General features: G+C 43.0%; 2 long non-coding RNA genes across 2 annotated transcripts; one reads left to right on the forward strand and one right to left on the reverse strand.

The window, feature by feature from the left end:
- Window positions 1-9,456: 9,456 nt before the first annotated feature.
- On the reverse strand, window positions 9,457-22,293 carry LOC310880816. The gene is made up of 3 exons (XR_014571929.1): window positions 22,163-22,293; window positions 9,952-10,058; window positions 9,457-9,805 (listed from the first exon to the last, which is right to left on the reverse strand). It is a non-coding gene; the product is annotated as an uncharacterized lncRNA (long non-coding RNA).
- LOC310880826 lies at window positions 13,850-22,313 on the forward strand. The gene is made up of 4 exons (XR_014571940.1): window positions 13,850-14,085; window positions 18,213-18,262; window positions 18,370-18,449; window positions 22,184-22,313. It is a non-coding gene; the product is annotated as an uncharacterized lncRNA (long non-coding RNA).
- The last annotated feature ends 1,854 nt before the right edge of the window (window positions 22,314-24,167 follow it).

A 24,167-nucleotide genomic window follows, 5' to 3' on the forward strand; every position in this document is an offset into this window, starting at 1 on the left:
ACAGAGCTCAGTTTGCCTGCCTTCCCAGCCATCAAGCAAATTAATTTTCCAAAGGTTTTGATGTAGTATAACCACACTGCTCGGCCAAGAGCTAGAGAAACACCTAGCATCTTTTCTACACACAAATCCTTCCTATCCACCCATTTCTCTTTCTAGCTTGGGAATTTAAAACAACAACAAGAAAAAACAAACAAAAAGCCAACAAAACACATATATAATGATGAATTACAAGTTATCCTGAAATGGGATACATTCTTGAGCTTTTGGGGGTATTATTATTCTATAGGGATTAGAATAAGACAAAGGTTCATAATTAGCAATCAATAGAATAAAAGCTAGTTTTCATTAAGAAAATAAAGTTTTGGGATGCAATCCTCAGTTGGCATAAACTGACATAGCTCCATTTAAGTTAACACAGCTGTGCCCAGCTAAATCTGCTGGGGAGCCAGCCCTTGCTCTCTAGTGAAGGAAAAGAATCAGCGGTGTCAATATTTTTTGGGGGAAATGCATACACAGGTAACACAAATAGTATTCAGATGCAGGAACCAAGAAGGTGCCAGAACTAGTGAAAAACCACCTGTATCTTGCAGAAGGAAATGTTCCCATTTTCACGGCCTGTATGAGGTGTTTAAAAGAATTAGTGGTGTCTTTAAAACAGCCTTCGGAGTACAGACATGACTGAACTGCACAATGTGTGTAATCGGCAGTCGCTATACAGCAAGGCCCCAGTTCAGCGAAGTGCTCAAGCACACCTTTAGCTTTTAGTGCATGAGTGGCCTCATTGAAGTCCTTAGTAATTACGTGTTTTGCTGAATCAGGACCTGAATTTATTTGGGGCAGGAAGACCTTAATATCTTCCAAGGAATTACACTTATTAAAGGGGACAGTCTATAAATTAGTGTTTAAGTTAAAATCAATTTCTAGATAATACATATCCCTAAAAGACAGATTGTTAGTTTGTATGAGCTTTGTAACAAAACTTTAATTAAACCCTTTTTAAATAAAACCTGTCATACATTATACTGCTAATTGACTTGACCTGGTACAAAGAGGACTCTGCCAGCTAGAGGAGACTAAAGGAGATTATTCTGTCTGGTGCTGCAGTGATTGTGTGTTAATAAAATTTATTTCTGCAGTCTTGCCCAACTCCCTATTGTGTATTCAAGAAATGTGTGGGCTCGAAGCCAGTCATCACAAAGCAAAAAGTAATAAAACCTCAAAAGCCGACTTTTTCTACCTCACATTCTGCTGCTTTGCTGTAGCACAAACTGCTTGGTACATTTGGTTTTCATGCACACCTCAGCTACATTTCTCTCCTCCCTTTTTTTTTTTTCCCTAAATTTTCAAATTATGTAAAACCTTGCACCTTATTAATGTGAGCATAGTAACAAGGGAAGGACAATTATAGGATCCAAAAAGCTCGGTGATGAAATATTCTGGGTGTGGCAACCATTTTATTGCCATTACACTGATTACATACAATACAACACATCTAGCAATTAGACAAACATGCTTAATCCTCCTGGCTGAGACCTCTTTCACACAGAATTCATTTCGATGGGCCAAATTCTTCCTTCACTCTCATGCAAGTAAATCTGCAATAACCTCATGCCAATCAGTGGAATCACTTTGGATTGACATTCATGTAAACGACAGCAAAACACAACCCACCGACTTCACAGAGTTACTCCTGATGTACACTGGGAGCAATCGCAAAAAGTAATCACGTGAGCTCACGCAAGAAATATAGGGAATAAACAGGAGGACTTGGAAGTTTTAATACGTGATCAAAATTATGAATTAATTGGCATGAGAGACTTGTTGGGATAATTCACATGACTAGAATACTAATATAGATAGCATAGCTTGTTCAGGGAGAAAAGGGATAAAATGCTGCCGATAGACACATTCACTCCACAGCATAAAACGTGGAAAGAAATGAACTGGTTGAAAACCCCTCACTAATAACAATGATGGGGCTGGGGGGTGCCTGGGGTAAAGCCACAAAGAACAGATGGACAGAGCTACTTCTTGTGGAGGGCAACAAGATGAACCACACATACAGCACAAGGTCTTGAAGATGATGGAGGAACAGGGCTGGGAGGGATTGGAGCTGTCTGCAGGCACACAGGGTATCCCAGGGCGCAAACTCTGTGCTGATGACAGTGAAGCGGGCTGGAGAAGCAACTGAAGGGAAAGCTCCTTACTCTCGATTTTAATAGACAAGAGAAACAGGTTTAGAAATATGAACGTAGAAAGTAATTTGGGTGATAGTTATCATGGAATGAGAAAACTCACAGCTCCTGGAAGGGAAAAAGAAGAGACTTGAAGAAAGCCAGCTTAAATAAACTCAGAGAACTGGGAAGTAATATCTCATGAGGACCAAGCTCAGAGTGGCTGACGGTTCCTTAAAATAGTTCTGTTAAGGGCACAAGCAGAAATTATCCCAAAGCAGCAAAACCATTAGAAGCGTTGTAAGAAACCACCTTGGCTAAATCATGAGCTCCTTGCTGACCTCAAGCACCAAAAGCATGTAGAAAGTTGAACTTAGGTGAGGATGAAAGCAGAGAGAGGATGTAGGGCCCAAACCAGGGAGGTCAAGTGAGAACGGGGAACACATCCAGCAAGGTGCTGAAAGCAGAATGAGAAAACTTCTGCAAACATACTTCATAATATGAGGAAGATGAGGAAAAAGCCTGCTATTCAACAGACAGGGAAAGTTATTGACAGGCGACGCTGAAAAGGCTGAGTGCTTAATGTTTTTGGTTTTTTTTTTTGCTGCAATCTTTACTAAAAAGGTCAAATGAGATCAGGCAGGAAACAGCACAAGTTGCAAAGGGGTAGAAACACAAGTGAAAACAGGGAAAGAACAGATTAAATAGTGCTTAGATAAATTAGATCTTTCAAATTGCCTGGGTCAGATACAATTCATCCACAGGTATCCTACTGGACTGTTTGAAGCAATCTCAGAGCCATTAGTGGTTGTCTCTGAGAGCTTGATGGGTGAATATCCAGAAGACAGAAAACTGGCTTACAGTGCCTATCCTCACAGCGAGGGAAAAAACTGTAACGGGGAATTAAAGTGCAGTGAGTGAAGGTCAGTTTTTGGAAAAATACGGAAACAATCAAATTATTTGTAACCACTCAGGAAATAACAAGGAGATGAGTAACAGCTAGCATGGCTTTGTCAAAAACACTGATTTGTTAAACCAATTTAATTTCCTTCAGTGGGAATAGGGGGGGGAAGCAGTAGATAAATCTCAGCTTTATTAAAGCTTTCCAGTATTGGCCTTCTCATGAACATGGTCATAAGCAAGCTAGGAAAAATACAGTCTACTCCAACCTACAAAATTCTCAGTCAAACTGGAAGGATGTTGTAAAGTACATTTCTGCAGGCATCTGCCCTGGATTTGCTTTTGTCAAAGTACTTCCACTGCAGTCTTGTTTGTCAGAACAGAGTGACTTACTTTCTGCATACAGCAACGCTGAGGAGGGCTGCAGACGACTGCAGGCTATTCTGAGGATGTTTGCTCAGAATACAATGCCTTAGTATCCGGAGCCATGTATGCAGTTTGGGGGAAACACATTTCAATATTTCAGCTTTGAAAAAAAAAAAAGAAAAAGATGTGGATCCAACAGAAAAGGTCTAGCAGAGAGCCAGAGCTCTGGGAAAGGTGAGCTGCGGGGGAACCTGGAAGAACATTCCCAGCCAGCCTGCAAACGAAAAGGCTGGGAACGACTACATGTGTAATACACCTACACATGAAGAGGAAAGGAACAGTTTTCTTTATTCACTGTGGATAGGATAAGTAGTATTGGGTTAAACAGCAGCACAGGAAATTTAGGTTAAACATTAGGAAACACTCGGTAATAACATGGCTAGTTAAGCACTGGAATAGATTGCCTGGGGAGGTTGCAGAGCCTATCTCCGTGGAAGTTTTCAAGAGGTACACCGATCAGAAAGCATGCTTTTAAAGTTGCAGGTGGACTTGGATGGCTTTTCAAAACCCAATTCACTTTGCTAGAACCTCCCTTGCCCCATTTGAAAGCAGTCACTGTGGTGAAGTGGGACCCTGCCTGGCTGCTAACACAGCACAGCACTCCGGCCCTCCCTGCCCTCCGTGTCACAATCTCAGCAGTGTGTTTAAGCAGGTGCTTCACCTCAAGCCTACAGGCAACCCTGCGTGTATTTACGTACTTGAGCACACGTTTTAACACTTTAGTGAACTGGGGACTATGTTGGCAACTGCCAACTGCGGCTAAGTTGCAGCACAACCGTCTGGACTTTTAGCACCTACCGCTGGGCCCAAGGCCGCACGCTCAGCCTGGAAGGACTTTTTGCATTCCCCTCCTATATAAGCCCAGATACAGAGTTCTTAGGGTGGCTGTCAGAAAGGAGGTGGGGTTGTTGTGTGTGTGTTTCTTTGTTGTTGTTGTTGCACAATGTATTTCATCAGTAACAGTTACACGTTAATAAAACATGTATTACAAGTACATCAAACTAATCTGCTTAATCAGAAATCCTTTCCCCGTTCTGCTTTAGCCTGGACTGGAGTTACAAAGCAATAGATGCATTAAATATTTTGTTGTTTCAGTCGATTATTTTTCTAGTGCAGCAGGCCAAGTTTCTCCAACTTGTAGCAGAAAAGAGAAAAGCCACAACACATGTGCATGCACACACAGCCCCGCAGCAGGGAGCCGCCAGCTGATGTAGCCACTGGCAGGATGTGTCTGCTCTTGATTTCAGTGCCACCCAGCCCTCCGCTGTGTTACAGCCTGGTGGTTTGGCTTTTTTTTTTTTTTTTTTCCCCTTCCATGTTATTTTGTGTCTCAATGCCAGCACTGATTGTAGTGATTGATTGACTTAGCTGGTGCTGCAGGATTCAAAACAACAACACTGGCAGAAGCAGCTCAGGGAAATACAGAGCGCGCTGGCTGGGTTAATCCAAGGAGAGAAGAAACAACACTGGTGATCTGCCAGCTCTGAGAATCCTACAATAAATTAAGAGCAACTATATTCATTGTTTTAAAATAAAAGATGCATGCAGAGCCTGGCAGAAGCATTTTAAACATTCTGCACCATGCTTCATCCCCAGGCCCCAGAGCAAGAGCCCTTTTCCTTCCTTGCTGAGCTGTTCCTACCCACCTCATCTCACCGGCTTCAGCACATGGGCTCCAAATGCCATTCCCTGCCTCTGGGGAAAAGGGGCTCTACCTGAGCTGAGAATTAATCTTTAGTCACCTGTTCTAACATGTAAGAAGTGCTCCTCATGCAGAGCCTCTCCTCCCCTCCCAAAGCCACATCCCTTCCACCAGGGCCAAAAAACCTCCCCGAGACTTCCCTCCTGCAGCGGTGCTGTATGGGGTCTCCTCCAGAAGTAATGTCAAAAAGCCACAGAATTAGAAAAGGACCCTTGAGCTTTCCAACTTTGTTACTTTCTCCCCAGTTCTCCTGTCCTGTGATTTTCCATCTCTCCCCTTTCCTACCCTTGCTCACTCCACTGCCTCTTAGTTAAACACTCGCATTTGTCCACTGACCCTCTTTTCATTTATCCCTTCAGAAGAGAAAAGCCCCAGCAACCTGCTCCCCATTCTCCTTCTCCCACTCGTCCCACAGCAGTAGCTGCTCGCCTGTCCTCCCGGCAGCAGCTCCGACTTGCCCTGGCAAGGGGCACACAGTGAAGGTAAGTCCACGCCGTGAAATAACCCGCTCCTTCTTCTGCCCAAGGAGCTGCTAACGGATGGGTCCAGGTCCTTGGCCCGGGGACGGTGGCTGTTTTTCGGGACCGTTCCCTAACACAAGCAGTTCTCCAGCACACCCCATAAAATACCCCTCATTTATGATCGTTGGCATGCTAGTAGGGCTACTGGGCAGCTTTTTTTCACAAGAGACTGAACAACTCGCAAATAGATGGACCCAGACACGGCTCCGGGTAGAGACAATGGGAGATTTACTATTGCATGTATTTGCACCCAGATCTGGTGGCTTTGTATGAACAAAATAGAAACAGAAAATAATTATTTGTTTGCCAACTCCCTGAATATAGGGGAGAAGCACAAAGTTTTATTCATCTGCAAGCTCAGCAGATGTCTGTGTATGAATGGCCTGATTTCAGTCTCATTTTTGAGCTAATGGAGATTTAATATAGCTTGCAGAGCTGCGAGATAATTCTGGTTTTGAACGGAAAGAGATTCCATATCATCCTATAACTTGTCACCACTAAACATTAACTAAGTCCGTGAATTTTGTTGGTGGCATTTTGTCAGCACAGCTTCTGAGGGAAGCGATAGCTCAGTCATTATTTGAACGGCTGCTATAGTGGAGTCTACCACCACTGAAAGCCTAGAATAATGGCCCGTGTTATTCTTTTGCATCTTTCTCTATACAGCTTTTGAGAGAGCTGTAATTGAAGAGAAATGAAAGGGCAGCCAACCAAGAGACAATAGTGCAAGGATCAGTACTAGAATGTGAGACAACATCCTTTAAAAGCCGAAATTTTAAAACTCCTGCTATGTGTGTGCTTTTGAAAAGGGTAACATCAATGGCAAAAAAATAAAACAACTGTTTTCCCCCTGATTAAGAAATAATCAAACTAATTTTATTTCCCAACTTCATGTTTATAATCTGATGGCCTCCTACGAAGGCATGAAAAGAAGATTAATGCCTTCATTAGATACCTGTTTTTAATTGCTGTTTTCTTTAGCAAATGCGATTAACTAAAAAGGTGAAAGAGAGACCAGTGGAGCAGAGACATGAAAACAACAAGGTTTTGAGAAGCAGGGACCCTCCGGCGATTTACAGAAAGGTTACAAAATATGAACTGCTGTTTAGCATCAGGTCCCGTGTCAGCTCTCTCCAGTTATGTCAGTGGTGTATCTTGTTCCTGGCCTTTGCAGAGCTGAACCAGAGCAGACAGCGCTTTCCATATTTAAGTTCCAAACTCCAGCACTTACAGGATTGCCAGAGGCTTACCGTTGTGCACTGACTGATGTACCAAGCTTAAAATTTCCTCCTGTTTCTACAAATATTAACAAGTAGAAGCTCTCTAAGGGCCTGATCTAAATCTGCTGAAGCCATTTTAAAGCCATTAAAGTCAGTGGGAATCTTTACATCTGGCTCTTGCACTCTTGGATCCTCCAAGTACTTATATGCACACTTCATTCTGACATTAGCAACCCCATTGAAGAAGCTGAGTTTGTCTTAGCCACAAAGAATGGCGGAGTTCAACGTGGATTTAGCTAAATCTGTTCATGCTAAGCCCAAACTCAAGCTTTTCCCCCATCAAAGTCAATTCAACAAGAGATTCAAATTCAATTCAACACAGGTAATTTCATCTCTGAAATTATCTGTGCCTGTGAAGATATTTGTGATATGTTTGCGAATGTTTGTGTTCAAAACGTAAAGTGGTATAGCTGAGGACTGGGCTGATTCAGAGTAAGTTGGGTCACAAATGCAGGAATCATTGGATCACAAATGTAAGAATATTTCAAGCTGCAATAAACAATGTTTCTTCCAGTGCACATCCCAAAAAGATTAAGCAAGTTTATGTTGCTTTTAATGATGGAGAATTGAACAAAAGCATAATTTGGAACCGGTTCTCAGTACTCTTGCCAAATTCTGAGTAAAACATCATTTACCTCCTAAGTGAACATTTTTCTGGCAGTTTTGTATGAATTAAACATTTTGGTCATTTAAAGGAAAAATGTTAAAAATCTGGAGTGTTCTTAAAATAGCTGATCAGCGTACTTGAAATATCTTTTCTGATTTCAGGGAACTCCCCCTATGCATGTAACTGGCTATGAAAACCACAGCTCTTTTGCACTAATTTCCAAGGAAGCTTATGAAAATAATATAATGAGGCAAAGCACTCAGCAATGCCAGAGCATGGGGACCACAACGCTGTAATAGATGATATCAAGATGATGGCAAAATAATGTCACTGCAGTCACTGGAGACTACATTACTATGTCAAGATGATGGCAAAGTGATTTTGATGCAAGTCTATTGAAACTGTTAAAATATCCAGATGATTGCAACATATCAGGCAAATTCCCCAGAGAGAGCGACTGATAAAGTTTTTGTTAAAGTATTTCAAATACACCACTCCAACCTACGGTACATGGGCAAGATCCTGCCTTGCTAATGCATTAGCCTGACCCCGCCACCATCAGCTGGGGCTCTAAAGGGGAAGCTTTGCTTTGGTGTGGAAAGCTCTGATGGTCTTCTCAAGCATTTTGGGATGTGTGGCTGATTTGTCTTCCGTGCAGGCACAGCTGGAGTTTGAGATTGCAGGGACATGAAAACACAGCTGGGCAAAGAAGCTCACTTGCGAGCACGGCCTCAGCTGAGGCCGAGCAGTCCTAGGAGTTTATGCCCCAGAGAGGTGAGCTGTGCCCTGCTGCTCCCCAAGTGGAAATGCCAGGTGTCAGCTGAGAATCACAGCCAAACCAGGGCATAAGCTCTCCTATCCTGGAGAATCTTAAATACGTCAAAGGTAAGGGAGTGTAAAGGAAGCTCTAGCATCTTCCCACCATATAAAATAGTGAGTTAATTAGCAGAGGGATGACATCTTAGATGCTCTCATCATTTTTCACGCAAGGGTGCTCCTCCCTCTCCCAGTAGAGAAAGACTGCTCCTGAAAGTCACAGCTGAGCCCACGGAGGCAGACAGAGCTGAGGAGCTCCTCATGGAATCAGACGTTTACCTGAGCAGATCACAGCGACAAAGTGTATCAGTAACAAGCGATAATGCTTCTTCTAGTTTTTATGGAGGAAAAGCTTCCAGAGCAGCAGCCAGCACTGCTCCCTGTTCTTGCCAGCAGCCCCTGCGCTGCAGGAGCAGCGTGCTCAGCAGGAACCCTACGTACAAATGGCAGGGCTGAGCCCTCAGAAGGTTGTTAGAGCAATTAGTGCAGAAGCAGCAACATTCCTGTTATCAGAACTAACAAGAAGCTGCAAAAGCTGTTTCAATAGAAATAGTCGAGGCTGCTCTAATTATATGTTCTTTGCATAGCCTGGCGAGTACGATGATTTTAGAAACTGGGTTATTCAAGCTTCTGAGGTTACAAATGCTGCTGTGCCAGCTCCACCCACTAAGTAAAAGGTTGCACGCTGCAGTCAGCGAGCTGATTTGGTCAGCATAGCCACAGCTGTAGGTAACTCAGAAGGTAAAAGGCTGTTCAGAGCATAGCCAGTCAGATTTAGGTCTTGCTAGACTTTGGCTGCTACCACATGTATATTTCAACAGAAGTAAAAAGTGTTTTCTGTCATTTTCCAGAAAGAAGCTTTTACCTTCTGCTTTCTAATCCTGCTGCTGTGACCCACTTGTTCCCCACCTCCAGCTGACAGCACTGGGCTAACCATTACATTCAGCCGTGCCCTGGATCTTGGGCTCATCAAGTCTATTGTGAACAGATGGGGCTTGGGGGTCCTACAAATCCCATCTGCTCCTGCAGCAGCCAACGTTAGTACTCCTTTAGGAAGGAACTGAGGTTCCCCAGAAATCCCAGTTATTTTTGTTGCTTTGCTTTGTCACTTACAGGGGCACATGGACGAGTGGAAGGAGTCGCATCAGCTGCATGCCTGTCAGCAGTGCTCCCAGTACCAGGCACATGGGATTTTCCCAAAGGAATACAGTCAAGGGCCTTCAGATCCAGCTCTGCCAATGTGGACTTGTGGCTAGTTCTTCCAGAGAACTACCTTGATGTAGTGTAAATGCAGCTAGAGAAGTTAGGAGCAGCAGGAGTTCACTTTGCACGCAGCTCCTCAGCTCGGATGTTATCCCGCGCTTACACCACTGGCTCACCTGGAAGATGCAGGAGCACGTTCCCCTTTCAGATTCCTGCCTCAGCTGCCTTGCTAGCCCACAGCAAGGGCAGAGCCACCAAGCCACCACCAGCTCTCCCGGCTTCCCAGGGAGAAACCTGGCTGCCTGGGCAGAAGGCAACTGACCTGGGGGACCGGAGGAGCAGGAGCCACTGGGAACTTGTCCAAACCATTTGGTCTAGGTGCAGCCCTGATGCAGGTGGCTTACAAATCTTAAATTAAAAAGTCAGATCCTGTACAAGAGACACAAAGAACAGGTATTTTGCTCCGAGTGACCAGAAGCAAACCCTCTCCGTGAGGGGATAAAGCCAAATGGAAGAGGTTTCTGTGCCTTTCCAACCTTGTTAAGGATTTTAACTGGGAACAAAACAGTATTTGGGATGCTCTGCTCCAGCGATTCTCCACTTCATGAAAAATTAATTCCAGCAATGTAAACTGGATTGATCTCATGGTCATTTAAGTCATCCAGGGTCAGTCAGTATAGACTGATCAGCATATAGGAAGTTATAGCTGCATCTTTGACACCTTTCCCATTCTCCCCAGTAGCATGATTCTATTCAGCACTGGAAAATCTGATAAAAGTAGTTTTGTTTGTTTGTTTGTTTTTTCCTTTCCCCTTTTGGCTTTGGTTCCCACAGAGGAGACTCTACTTTCAGTTGCTCTAGCTGAATACAGACTCACCAAATTCAGTGTTGATAGCTGTTAAAATTAACTTGTCTGGCCCTCAAAGCTCAAAGATGCAAACCAGTGGTTGGAATACAGGCATCTCTACTGTTGTCACCCTGACACCCAGTAGCAAGGAGCACCTGTAATGTGAACACTGTTCTTTTAACATGAAACTAGCTGAAGTAGCTCAATTATTTCCTGTATTTTTCTACTGTCACAAATATAAATCAATATTTTTCCATCTGCTGCCATTTCTAGACTTGAACTGTGAATTTGAACTGTATCGCCTTTCTAACCATTATGCAACCTCTTGACAGAAACCCATTATAAACCTTTCAATTTATTCTGCAGCACAGCTCTGCCAGTGATATTTACATCTATAACATACACATCTCATGCTCTTTTCTTTCCTGAAGCCTCCTTTATTGCATCACAGTTGCACACTGTACTCACTTTAGCCTCTAGCCAAGGAAAATACAGACAAAAGTATACTTCTTAAACATTTTCATTTTAACTGCAGACTTCAGTATTTCCAGTGGGAGGCTCATAAAGATCTGTCAACAGAGAAGGGAGTCGATCTTAACTTTTAAAGCCTTTGTGATGCAGGAGACTCGCTACAGATCGTGTTACTGCTGTGGACGTTGATCTCCTTCCATCAGAGCGCACAAAGCTGCTCCATGTGTGAGGTGCAGGCACCCGCACCAACGGGTTGAAGTGGGGCAGGTGGCTACTACAGAATCGAGACCCTGCTCAAAGCAGGCCCCAGACCGTACCAAGGAATTTCCCAGTACAGAAGAAATACACATTTTTCAGTGTAACTGGGAACTCCTCTTGAAATAATATTCTGTGTAGGCCACTACTTGGTCTTCAATAACACCACACACGTACACAAGCACTCCTTCCTCATACCAGTTACTTGCTAATTGCATGTAACATCAGATAACACTTCTTGGTATGTATCTTGATAACTTGAGATACTTCACAGTATCTCAAAGGTTTTCAACCAGATTAATTGGGAAGAAGCTTAGAATGGGGAAAAGGAAATAAGTGGGGAAGAAATATATAAAAAAATAATTGCATGATGAAAACCAAAAACGGACTCTACATTAACAGTAGTCACATCTGAGAGCAGGGCTTGTCGGCCACATGCATCACCTTGCAGGAAGATGTGCCAGAAGGCGACTTGTCCTGTCCCTGTAGCTTGGGATCCTGGACCAGAGGAAATATACCTGCAATGGTTGATTATGGAAAAGCTTGCCCTAAAGGGAAATATTTCCTTAAGTCTCATCAGTCAGTACTTACATATGCTGTGAATCATAAGCATTTAAATCTCTTAAGATTTTTATCCTAGTTAATATCACTGTAGATAAGCTCATGACCTGTTTCTGAGCATTTAATTGTCCTTTCTTGAATACTGGTAAGGTCTCAGTAACACTTTGTTTCCCTCATTATACATGAGCTGCAAAAAAAAGTACTTTATGTCTGTGAGAATGAACTCTGAGCAACTTCCCTCAGTGCTGGAGTCTTGTGCAAGCAATACCCAGCTCTGCAGGCAGATGCAGCAGAGCCTCCTGCTCCTCTGACTGGGAATAACTTGCCAGAATGAGAAAAAGATCTTTCCTTATCATAAAAGAAAAATCTCTTTCCATATCTCTTTCCATATCTTGCATGGCTTTTGGTTTTGTTATGATGAAAGGTGTCTGAGAATTCCCTGATGCGCCTTTTGTCTTACATTCATTATTTTAGCTATCACTATTCTGTCAGATCTAATTTGCCCATTTCCTAAAGTATTCTAAAATAGTCAGGTTTTCCTCAGCTGTTTCCATGTGTTCTCAACGAAAGAGGAAGCTTCGCTTTCAAACAAGTACAGCAGTGCTCTCCACACTCACTGCAGCTTCAGCTGTAGCTACCTCTCCAGCCAACGCGTCTATGTTAGCTAGGACCTGGCTAAGAATAGCCTCCTCTCTTGTGTGCTCTAAAGCTAGTTATTTCAATTGTGATTACTGAAGAGCTCAAGAACTTGTTTTGCTCTGTCCCATTTGACCAGTTTATAAGAAGGAAGCTGGACTCACCAATTATTACTGCTTTATTTAGTTTTGTCCTCCCTCTTTGACCTCCTTCAATATTTTAGTCATAATGTTTTCTTGAGCCAAAGAAATAAATACGACTTTATTTATGTAACAGTATTCTCACTGACTTGTCATTTTTCTCTCTTGCACGTATATAACATAATTCAGTCCGCACAAAAGTGTGATCTGTGCAAAGACCCTTGGCTATAGTACCAGTTGTTGTGCTAATGAACTGCTCTGCTCTTCGTATGTGTTTTATATCTTGGCATCGTGGCTTTCCACCTTGTAGTATTTCAGTACCACATCCAGAAAGGAAATAGGACTGTGCATACAGAGATACCAGAGCTACCCAAGGAGTATGAGGTATCTCATTGCATGCACATGACTAAGAAATGAAATCATGTAATTTTGGTGTGGATGACACTGTGCTAATAATTATACTAAACTGCTAAGAACGTCCTGTGTCTATTGAAAAGGTGAAAGCCTGGTTCTGCTGAAGTACAACTTCAGAAGTTTCTAAGTGCCTGGGTAAACTCAGACAGAGCTGACTGCTTGTGCACTTAATAATAGGTAATCTCTCCTGGAAAACTTGCCTCTTGAGCATTTATAAAACATTACATGGTGTTAGAAATTAGCTTGAGCCAAAGATGGAGCAATTACTTCCTCCAAGCCTGCTGGATTTATGAGGGGAGCTTGCAGAAAAGCAGTGTCAGTTTAGCAACAATTTGAAATTTTTGTTTCTACCACAGAGCTACCGAGGGATCACCCAAAGGGATCACCCAAAGGGATCACCCAAAGGGATCACCCAAAGGGCAAGCTATAACATTTCTTGAGGTAGAAGGTACACCCTGCAGCCTCTCAAGCATACAGTACATTTGGAAGGGAGGAGACACAGGATCTGACACAATGAGGGGTGCTAAATAAAAACCTTACAGCAATTAGGAAGAGCAGCCAGATAAACTTGCATAGAAATCTCAAAGCAAGAAGGCGGTGAGCTTCAGGATCAGTGGCAGATACTGGGATGTTCCTCCCATGCGTAAGTAACAGAGAAGTACACACAAAGAAAGTAATCAGTCACATACACATTAATTTCAATGATTTCTATCCTTCTGACAGCACCTGACAGCTAAAATGCAGTGCCAGAGTGGCAAACGTACAAGATCAGGTTTGCAGTCACAATCTGTTTTCTTTGTGCCTTTACACAAGGAAAAAGGGGACACAGCAGCTGATGTAACCCAAAAAACAGCAGCTTTACCTAGCTCTGCTCTGGACGGAGCTGACAGATTTGGCTCTGCCTCCTTCTCTAAGTTTTGCTCGTCATATTTCCCTGGTGAAATGAGCCCCACCAGCTACTGTTGACAGTAACCCTGTGGAGACTCCGGGCTTGGCTGGAGCCACGATGAACTTTCTGCTTCTCCTCACTGGGTGTGCCCTGTCCTGCTAAGGATAAAACGGAGCATTCAGCTTGCATTCACCACAAGGAATAAATAAAACCAGGAAGGAACTGAAGGCTAGCAGAAGAGCAGTAAGTAACAGTGACGTCCGCACCGTGCGTTTGACCCTGGTGGAGCTGGCCCCGTGCCCTGACTCCCTCACTGTGCACATTGTTAAAGCGTCAGCCCCAGGCGCCCGCTGCGGTGAGAGCCTGATTGCACAAGCAAGTGCTGCTCGTCACCTCGGCTGCAGGGACACACGCCACCGAGCTGGACGGGGCACCGCGGGGTGGCGGAGCCCCAGGGAGGGAGGCCCAAGCTCAGGCCTTGCTGTAGGCAGCAATGCCACCGTGTTAATGCTGGTCCACACCTGCCAGAGGGCTTCAGGAAAGCACAAAGCATTCGTTTTTATTATGTTTAAGAGGGAAAAAAAAAAAAAAAAAACAAACAAACAAAAACCAGGATTGTTTCAGAGGCCCAGGCAAGCATGGCAGCACCCTGCTCCCGAGTTAGCACCAGCTGGGCAGGAGGGGAATGTTGTGTGCGGAGCCAGCCTGAACGAGCACCTTGTGCTGCTGCCAGAGGCCCAGCTGTCGGCACCACCTTTCACCTGAGGCCACTGCTGGCTAGAGGAGGAGAAGGAGGAGGAGCATGGAGGGTTCCTGATCACACTGGGGGAGCAGCACTGCTATAACTTGCTGCCTCCTCTGCTGGGGGACAGCAACACTGAGAAGGGCTCAAGGGAGGTCCCAGTAGCCGAGAGCTGCCATGGCTTTCTCAAGTGTTCGCCCACCTGCCTGCTGCTTCACCTCTGCCTACAGCTCATCGACACTCTGAGGTGTCGCCTTGGTGCAGGATGGAGTACACGGAGCCCAGTTTACTGGCCACGGGGGATTTTGACAGGTCATGGCTGCCCCCGGTGTGGGCACAGCCCGTGGGGCCTCACATTGCTGAGGCAGAGCCCAGCAGGCAGGCACAACATGGCGCGGCCTGTGAAATCACCACAGCGAGGCCCTGTCTCCTGCTTCTTTGAAGCCAGGTTTCAAAATGACTCAAGAGAAGTTACAATTTGCAGTATTAAAATGAGATTGCTTAGACAAGGCACTTTCAGATAATCCAAGCTGAGACCATACTGGCCTTCTCTGGGTAGGAAACCCCTGTGAAGGATAATAGAGATATTCAAAAAAACTACACAAGTGCTTTACCAAGCAAGGTGAGGAAGGAATCTGTCACTAATATCTGGATTCAGTATCCGATTTTCTGTTACCTGATAAAATGCAGATTTCATTATTTCCCTGATTCAAAGTTAGACACTTGTTCAATCTAAAACACACTAGGTTAATTCAGTGCTCTGGTTTGTATTTTAAAAAGGAAAAAAAAAAAACAAACAACTAACCACTAAACACACACACACACAACACTACAAAACTAGGAATAAGTAAGATGGCTTTGGTTTATATAAGTACTTCCAGGCCCTCAAAGCAAAAAAAACCAACCAACCAACAACAAAAAAGACATGGCATACAGTTTTCTATGACACAGTTCAAATCAGTGTCTTCAATAACCACTGTATTTCAAAGGCATACGAAACCAAAAAATGTGATAAGAAAGTGAGAAATTGAGTTTTTAGCTTCAAACAGAAATAAAACCTTACTTCCCACTTCTGTTCTGCTGTTCTACATTACAATTAAATGACTATTTTCATTCACAGTACTGTGAGTTATCATTAGTCAGAACGTAAAAGCTAGCTTGTACTTCAGCAGAAAGACTGCTCGGTGTGTAGAAGGGGGATGTATGCTTCTGTGTGTATTTGACTAATAAATGGAAGCTGCTCAAGAAAAGGCATGAACGAACCTTCAAGATAAAAATCAGGGTGAAGCATTAAGAAGTATCAGGGCTAAAACAGCTCAGGGCTGAATACATTAACTGAAGACCTGCATCAATCTTCCAATTTTCGGTTAATTTTGTATAATATAATGCTAAAGAAAGTTAGCCTTGAAAGCCACCACTGGGAAAACATACTGGTAATCAGAAATATAGGAACTACACCTACAGAGTTAAGTTGTTATTTTCAGGAGTTGGCATGCCTGTACTCTGCCCTGTTTAAAAAAAAAAAAAGGCAGGAAAATCACCTTTTCACCTGCTGCCCTCAGCCCCACAGAGGACTAGGGGAAAGCAGGCAAGCAATGGGCCTGCCTTGCTCAGAGCTGCCCGCGCAGCCCTGCAAACGTGGGATGGGCACATCTGGGGCTAGTACCTGGCCAGTGGGAATCCCATCCCGGAGCAAAGGGGAGAAGGAGCTCGGCTGTGATCTGGGTTCCCTGGGTTCTTCAGGGTGCACTGCCTTTCATCCCCGGCTTGTGGCACCTCCACAATCTAGAGCTTAATGCACGTAAGTTCTACTTTGCAAGTGAAACATTATTCATTAACAAATCTGATTAAACTGCTAATGCAGGGAGCACTAGCACAAGTTCAGGAAGACAAATAGTCTCAGTGGTGCAGTGTTTGTGAGGAACGTTACCCGTAAATGGATTTTAACTATTTAAATTGGCTCCTGTTCAGAAACTATGAAAAGACATAATGGAGCACAGAACACTTCATTTAGCTCACTGTGCTTAATGTAAGGGAAAATATCCACAGATTAAGACTTTAGAACGGTAATACACACAATTCTGCAAAGATACCTGTGTTGTAGCCCCAATCTGGAAATTAAAAAAAAAAAAAAAAGCCATACCTTTTTTTTTCTCTCCCCCAGCAGCATTTTACTGATTATTAAAGATTTGTCAGTAACTAGTATTTCTGAGCATGTGTAAGAAATTTAAGACTCATTCCTTACAGACTAAGTCATGTTCAAATCCTGGATTCCACAAGTGTACATTGTGGCTTTGCTGCAATACTGGTAAAATTGTTGTGCTTTCATCCCTTTATAAGAGTCATGATACTTTATATTGTGGAGACAAGTTACTACCAGCGAATTTTAGCTTTTATCTTTTTACTAAAGCTATATTTTTGCCATTTTGGCTGGATAAAAAGAGCGAGGAAATAAAGGCTCCCACTGACCACAAGACATCGATGGCTTTCTCTCATCACACATCCCTACTTTTCCCATTTCTCAGAAGCCTCACATCAAACCCTGTACACAGGTGACTCTGAGGTTAATCCATGCAAATAAAACAGTCTTCTCCAAGCTAATAGCTAGTCTTGCTAGATCATGCCCCTGCTAAACACAGGTCCACACTGAGACCTTTGAGAGGAACCTATTCCTTAGCAGTCAGCCAATAACCCTGGTACCTCCAGCCCCTTCATTCCCCAGAGAGCAGCTGGAGGAAGGGGCAGCAGCCCGTAGCACGGTCTGCCTTGGGAAGATCGCTGCATGTGTCTTACTGCCTCTCCTCGATCCCTATTTGTGTGGTGGTAGGTGCATGGCATTGACCTATTGAACTGAGCTATGCCAACACAGAAAGAACACTTCAGAAATTATTTCATTGTATGACAGAGAGCTCTGATGGCTTCTGTACAATGCCAGCCCATTGATATGCAAGTTCTTATATAACCTGGAAAATGAAGAGTTTTAAACCACAGGTGTTTTTTCTTTCTTTCTTCCTTTTTTTTTTCCCCTCCTATCATTGATCTTTTATTTCATTCCCTGGAACTCAAGACGAGTCCCAGACTAAAAGTACTGGGATCAATAGGAGTGTTGACTAAATCAGAGCTGTAAGACGTGGCCCATAAATTCTAGAACAATTCTTGGAGCTCGAGAAATATTGCCAGTCAAATCTCCCAGTGATAACGAGCTGCATGAACCAACTGTTTACAGTGGCCCAATATGAACTTTCCAATATAAATTCAGTCTCTTTTCTTCTTATAGAAGCCTATTTCATACGTTTGAGTTTTGTTTGATGGCAGTCACAGAACCAAGCAGTTCAACATTTCTGAAACATCTAGGGAGACAGAAATCAAATGGTGCTCAAGCTAGTTAATTAAAACATTTCAGAATCTTTCACCTGCAGTGTCAAGCTGTTTTGTTAAGTGAAGAATTGAGAAACTAACTGAGCAGGTGCTGCTGCAAGCACAGATTGCCATACAAAATCACTTTATAGAAGCCTATCAGAAGTAGTCTGACTACAGGATCTAATAGGGAGGGCAGCATACACTCATTGCTTCTCATTACCTGATTGTGAAATCTTTAGTTAAAGAGCGCTCTCATTGAAATCAACAGGGACTTTCCAGAGTAAGGCTGCCGGATTGGGACCACACTGTGCCATTATGGTAGGTATCACAAAGACCAGGCCGCTTACATTATGGTTTTTCAGCGGCAGCATCTGATCTGAAGCCAGATTAATTTAATAGAGTACTTCCCGTTGATTTCATTGCAGACCAGATCAGGAGAAGAGTCACCACGTGGCTGCCTTGGGATGAAATGGTAGAAGGAAGTGTCCTTGAAGTTGTTTCACAGGTTGTATATATCTTTTTTTCCCCAGAAAGAATAATTATTTATTTAAGGAACTATTAAGTGATAGCACAGAAGGAAAAAAAATCTAACCTGCAGTTGGCTTGGATAAGGTGAATAGACTCATGTTTGATATTTCAGGATATCATTTATTTATCCTTAATGGAAAAGAACGTTAGAAAGGTCAGAAGCAAACATCTGCACACTACTGCACACCTGAGCAGTACTAATGAAGTCAACGATGCTCCATCCACATACATAGAAAGACCAAGGACAGAGCTTTTGATACCTATTGTCCAAAAATCTGTTCTTCTGGAAGGTGTTTTGAGCCTTGGCTCTGGAGGACCCCCTTAAAATCACTGCCAATGTATGCAAGAGTATTTGCCTTAGTCAGCAATTTCCAGGATGGAAGCCTTAGTCTGCATGATCCCTGGGGCAAACACTGTCAGTTACCTGTTATTTATGTAGTGTTCATGTGAGGAGGCTCCAGTCCTAGCTGGAATTGTAAGCAATAGCATAAAAACAAGCAATACATAAATTACCTCAAGGCTAATGACTGGACTATTTAAACAGTCAACCCTTTTCAGATAAGCTAAGCAGAGAGAAACTGGAGAACATTCTAAAGGACTTCTCAGAAAACATTTACTTACAGAAAAGATTATCTCACTGAAACTTTCACTCCTGACGTGCCATCCCAGTTTCCTTACACTAATAAAAGTGATAACTAAGATCAAACAGTGTACCAAGGTGAAACTTGTTTTTCCCAGGCAGCTAGCCTTCTCTTGGAGGTCCATATTCTCTAGGATAGAAGTGCTACCTCTTTCCCATTGGTACAGATCTGTGTTATAGTAGGCGATTAAAAAAAAAAAGTTACCCCAGAAAGCACTCATTTTACATGGGGAGGAAAGAGAAAGAGAGAGAGGAGAAAAAGAAATACAGCTGAAAGATGGATGTGCAATGAAATCTTTTTCCAGCTTATCTCTGTGTTGCCATAAGTGAACCAAAAACCTAGAAAACTGCATATCTAGTCTCAGCTACACTGTCTCATATACTTTTGCAGATATAACTACAATTTACAAGTGTTATTGTGTAAGATAAAGGATTATTATTTTTTGCTTAATAATAACATGAAAAGATAGTCCTACCCCAACCCATATTCATTGCACTGCTGTTTGATACATTAGTTTCCCAGGCTCCCTAGGACACATTGCTGCCAGTTACCATCTCCCAAATGAGCACAGCAGTCAAGACGTGGCTTTGCAGATGACCTTCTTTATTTTTCAGAGGCAATCTGTCCTTCCAGTTCCCCTGTGCCTCTGTTTCCCCACTTATGCCACAGTACTACAACACTGAACCAGCTGCCAGGCTTCGTTCATTCAGCTCTGGTCAGGATGTGGAAGTACTTTTATGAAGAGCGGGAGAGGCACAAATATTATTCTGATATTAGAGGTATCACTACCATTGTAAGACAACTCAGCATGAGCTTTTCTTTCCTCTCCTGAAAAGGGAAAGGATAAATATAACTGTCCTTCTGGAGGGGTTTTCCTCAGGGAGCAAACCTACACTTTCTGCACCAGAACATCTAAGCACTACTGCCTCATAAGAAAGGACCCAAAGTATTAGACGGATGAGAAGGAATAGCAGATTCAAGCCTCTGTGCACATATAATTGGGACAAAGAGACACACTAGTCAGGATTACACATGCATGCATAATAATATGTTCACCCAGCGATTACCGTGGAGAAAGCACAGCCCATCTAGATCTGTAACAGCTACTGTGCACGCACACAAAGCATTATTCTCTGCCTTATTGATGAACAGGAATGGAACAACTTTTTTAAAAAAAAAATCACTGAAGAGGACAAAAAAGCATATGCTAAGGTATGATTGACAGCCGCCATAATGGACTGTCATGTCAAAAGAACTGCCTTGCTAATTCTCTTACATAATGAGCTAGATGCTAGGCTCTCCTTGCAAGTTTGATTGTGCACCCTTCCATCAATCTTACCGACATCTTGGCATCTAAAATACAGCAAAACCACTTAACAAGGGCTCTTTAAACAGGCAAGAGGAGGGATGTCTCTGTGTATTAAATGTGATGTGGAGGTTGCTATGGTAAATTTGAGCATGTGAACATTGCAGTGCAAAATTCCACACTGGTGGCTAGAGCCTAGGCTAGCCATGCCTCCAGGTTCTTTAAGTGTACTTGGACTGCATTATCTCAAGAATGGGAAGAATATGGTTCTGGTGCCACTTTCATAGGAGGGAAAGAGAGTGCCTTTGTCTAATCCTCATTTTTTTTGTGTATGCGCAGATCCCTGGGGTGTTGATGAGGAGTATTTGAAATGGATTGTAGTATGCTCTCTCTGCAGCTTTCAGATATGGGGCTCCATCCCCCAGACTCCTTCACTAAGACTGGAAATGTATACATGCATTTCTCTTTCACTTTTTTTCCGCTTCGGCTGGTTGTCACAGTTACATAATGCTGCCAGTTGAAATCGCAGCTCAATGGCGTTGTTAGGCAACTCGGTTAGCTTTATTTATTGAATTGAAAATTGCCATATAGGTGTTGATTATCTGCCCTAGAGTCCTGATGATTATAGCTCTAACTATTGGCACTTCCTTTATTACCAGTGCTCTGACTTCCCCTTTTGCTTGCTAAATTTATAATCCACAGAGCCCCTTCAGCTGTGAACTGCTCCCTCCCAAGCAATTGTAGATTAATTGCCAGCTCCACCCTAGGGCCCTGTAGTGGAGGGGGATTGAACTGCACATCAGAGAGCGAAGTTTAGTGTACAAACATTTACCAGGATTTACTGTTCTCTCGGTTATTTCATGCTTTCCTTTTAGAAGAAGGTCCCCAGGAAGCCTACTTGTTCCCCAGCTCCACAGTGACATTTCTTAGACTTGTTTTGTTGTTACTGCTCATTTATGATCACAAAGACACCGCAACGAGTAAAGTACTACCAGCTAACTGGTATCTCCACCGTGGCCCAGCACCTCAACAGCATATAGAAGCCACGACCATTATGCCTACTATTTTATCCAACAACTCTGCATCTGTTTATTCAGGGATAATTATTGCTTCCCTTTGTTCCATGGTTCCAGTTCTTCCTATTTCTTCTTGCTCATAGGTATCAGCTTTAAGCATCAGCTCTGTCCACGTTCCCTACTTCCATCCACCCTTTCCTTGTGGTCAGACTGCAGCGTTCCCCTCCACAAAGAATCATTTTTTGCATGCACGGTCCCATTGTTCTCACTTTGAAAAAAGAACTAACAACTCTGAGTGTGAGGATCATACTGAACAGTCAGAACTGATCAGCATTTGTGCTCAGTCAAACCAGGACTTGCCTGCCAAAGGATTTGATTTTTGCAGCCTTCCCCCAGACTTTCCTCTTCTAAACACTAGGTAGGTTATGGCTTCCAGAGCTCACGCACACTTATCACCCCTCACTAGAGGTTTCCCTAATCTCAGTAGCACCATGTTTTTGTTTACGCACATTTAGTAGGACTCTGAACTTCCTGCAACCTGGGAACATTTCCCTAAGGCACCCCAGTAGCTCCAAAGATCCTCCCCCATCTAAGCGTACCAGCTCTTTGGTAACGACACCAGACAGGCCTCATCCAGTCAACCAGCCCACGCATAAATAGCTATGAAGCATCACTGCCCTTCTCAAACAGCTTGCAGTACAATACTTTTTTCACTATGGTTTCTTACCTCATATTCCTCATCTTTCAGGCTCCTCCAAGCTCAGGACCGCTCTTGCTCAGCCATGCTCACCCCACTTCAGGCCTGCAGCCTCTCTCCAAGCAACAGCACCCAGTCAGCCTCAAGAGCTCTCCCTCCCTGCAGGGCCCTCACTTGTTCCATATTTGCTGCAGCTGTTGCTAAATTGAATCCCTTGAATGTTCAACTCGTAGAATTGTAGGGTATTTACAAACTTGTGGCTGTATCTGGTAAGTTTGTGAGGGGTACAGATGAGTATAGCAAGCGTTTTGAAAGCATGAATAGAAGAGGTCAAGTTTTCAAATCCATTTCTTTAACATAAAGCTCTGTTTGCTATTTGTTGTTTCTTGACACCTGTGGTAAACTTTCTTCAAGTGTTTCTGTATGGATTTCTCAAAGCTGTATGCTCAGTTCAGTTGTGAACACGTTCACTTCATCAGCAACTGACCATCCTCTCTGGTAACAAACTCATCCCCTGGGATCCTGACTGCTGCTCCAGACAATCTAATACACACCAGCAGTCTTCCCTGTCCTGCTCATATCTGTTCGACAGGGGTGAGATGTTTGCATAGGAGTGGAATTTGGGGTGGGGAGAATATTTATATGATACAAGCATGTGTCTAGGCCTTGTTCAGCTCCTGACCCTAACACAGGCTTTCTTGGTGATCTTCAATACCTCTCTTCATTCCTATATGACTCAACTTCCTAGCTGTTAAGTAACGAGGGTTAAAACCCGTTTGGAATCACCAATGTGCACACATATGGGGTTGCGAGGGACCTACTGACAGGTAAATAAGCAGGAAGATGAGAAGATATTTGCTGTCACAGGTTGAAGCTGTTTTCCTACCCACCTCTCTGCAGAGAAATTGAAAGCGAGAGAAGGATTGCACCTTCTCAGTTGGCCAGATCATCGCAGAGACCGATTCTCCATTTTTTTTGTTAGAGTCTCTCTCACTTCAGTTGTCATTCGGTGAATATCTTATTTATTTATATATATATATTATTATTATTTTTTTCACTTGTATATCTATTCTACTTCTAGCTTTGTTATTCTGAGTTCAAAGATGTTTCCACTTCACTGTATTGTTGCTTTTGTGTTTATGAACTCCACACATCAGCAGTACGTGCCTTGTAGTGTGATATTTAATGTATTTTTACATGTAAGTTTGCTTTGTGGGACTTTCTAAATTGCTTATACTGAAGGAAATCTCAAGAGAAAAAAAAGGTTCACGGCCATCTTGCCTTGTGTTAGCATGTAAAACCACCTCTCTACTTCCTTGCAACTCTGTGGTTTCTTCTACAACAGTAGAGATTAACGGTAGCAGGTTATCTATTTTTTGTTTCTTGGAAAGAGAGAATCATGGCAGGGAAAGAGAAGAGAAGCCAGCGAGAATCCCCTGATCAGCCAACTCTCCCTAGATCAGATGCTCTCTGTCTGTGAACATCTGCCTTAAAAGACAGCACCTGTTCAAAAATATACCAATAATTAAGTGCTCATATGTCAAATATTGCATGGGATGCTTAAAAGTCGGTAATAATTGTTCCCTCTAAAGTAACCTGGCTATAGGTTTCAGCTGAAAATAACATTCAAAAGCCAAAGCTAGTGCATCTGCTTCTGTGGTTGGAATGACAGGACGGTGCATGTACAGCCATGAGCACATTATAACATTTGATATTTTTAATCAAATCCCATTTTAAGGTGCAATGTGTTTTACTCTGTTAAAGGTCATTTTAGTTACAGTAGCATTAAGGGTTTTCAATAAAACATTTTAAATGCCAGTTATATAACTGCTTTTAAAACATTTAACAGCCACATTGGTTACATGACCTGAGACAAAGGATATTTTCTCAGCACTTTGATATATTGTGCCTAGATTATCCTTATGGGAACGTTCAGTTCCATAATGGCCTCAGGCCATCCCATAATATGTGGTGTAGATTTTTTTTTCTTTTCACCAAAACAATAATTGCTAATGAAGCCAATGGTGATGGAAGT

This window comes from Anser anser (assembly GCF_964211835.1).
Source record: "Anser anser genome assembly, chromosome: 13".
Taxonomy (NCBI): domain Eukaryota; kingdom Metazoa; phylum Chordata; class Aves; order Anseriformes; family Anatidae; genus Anser; species Anser anser.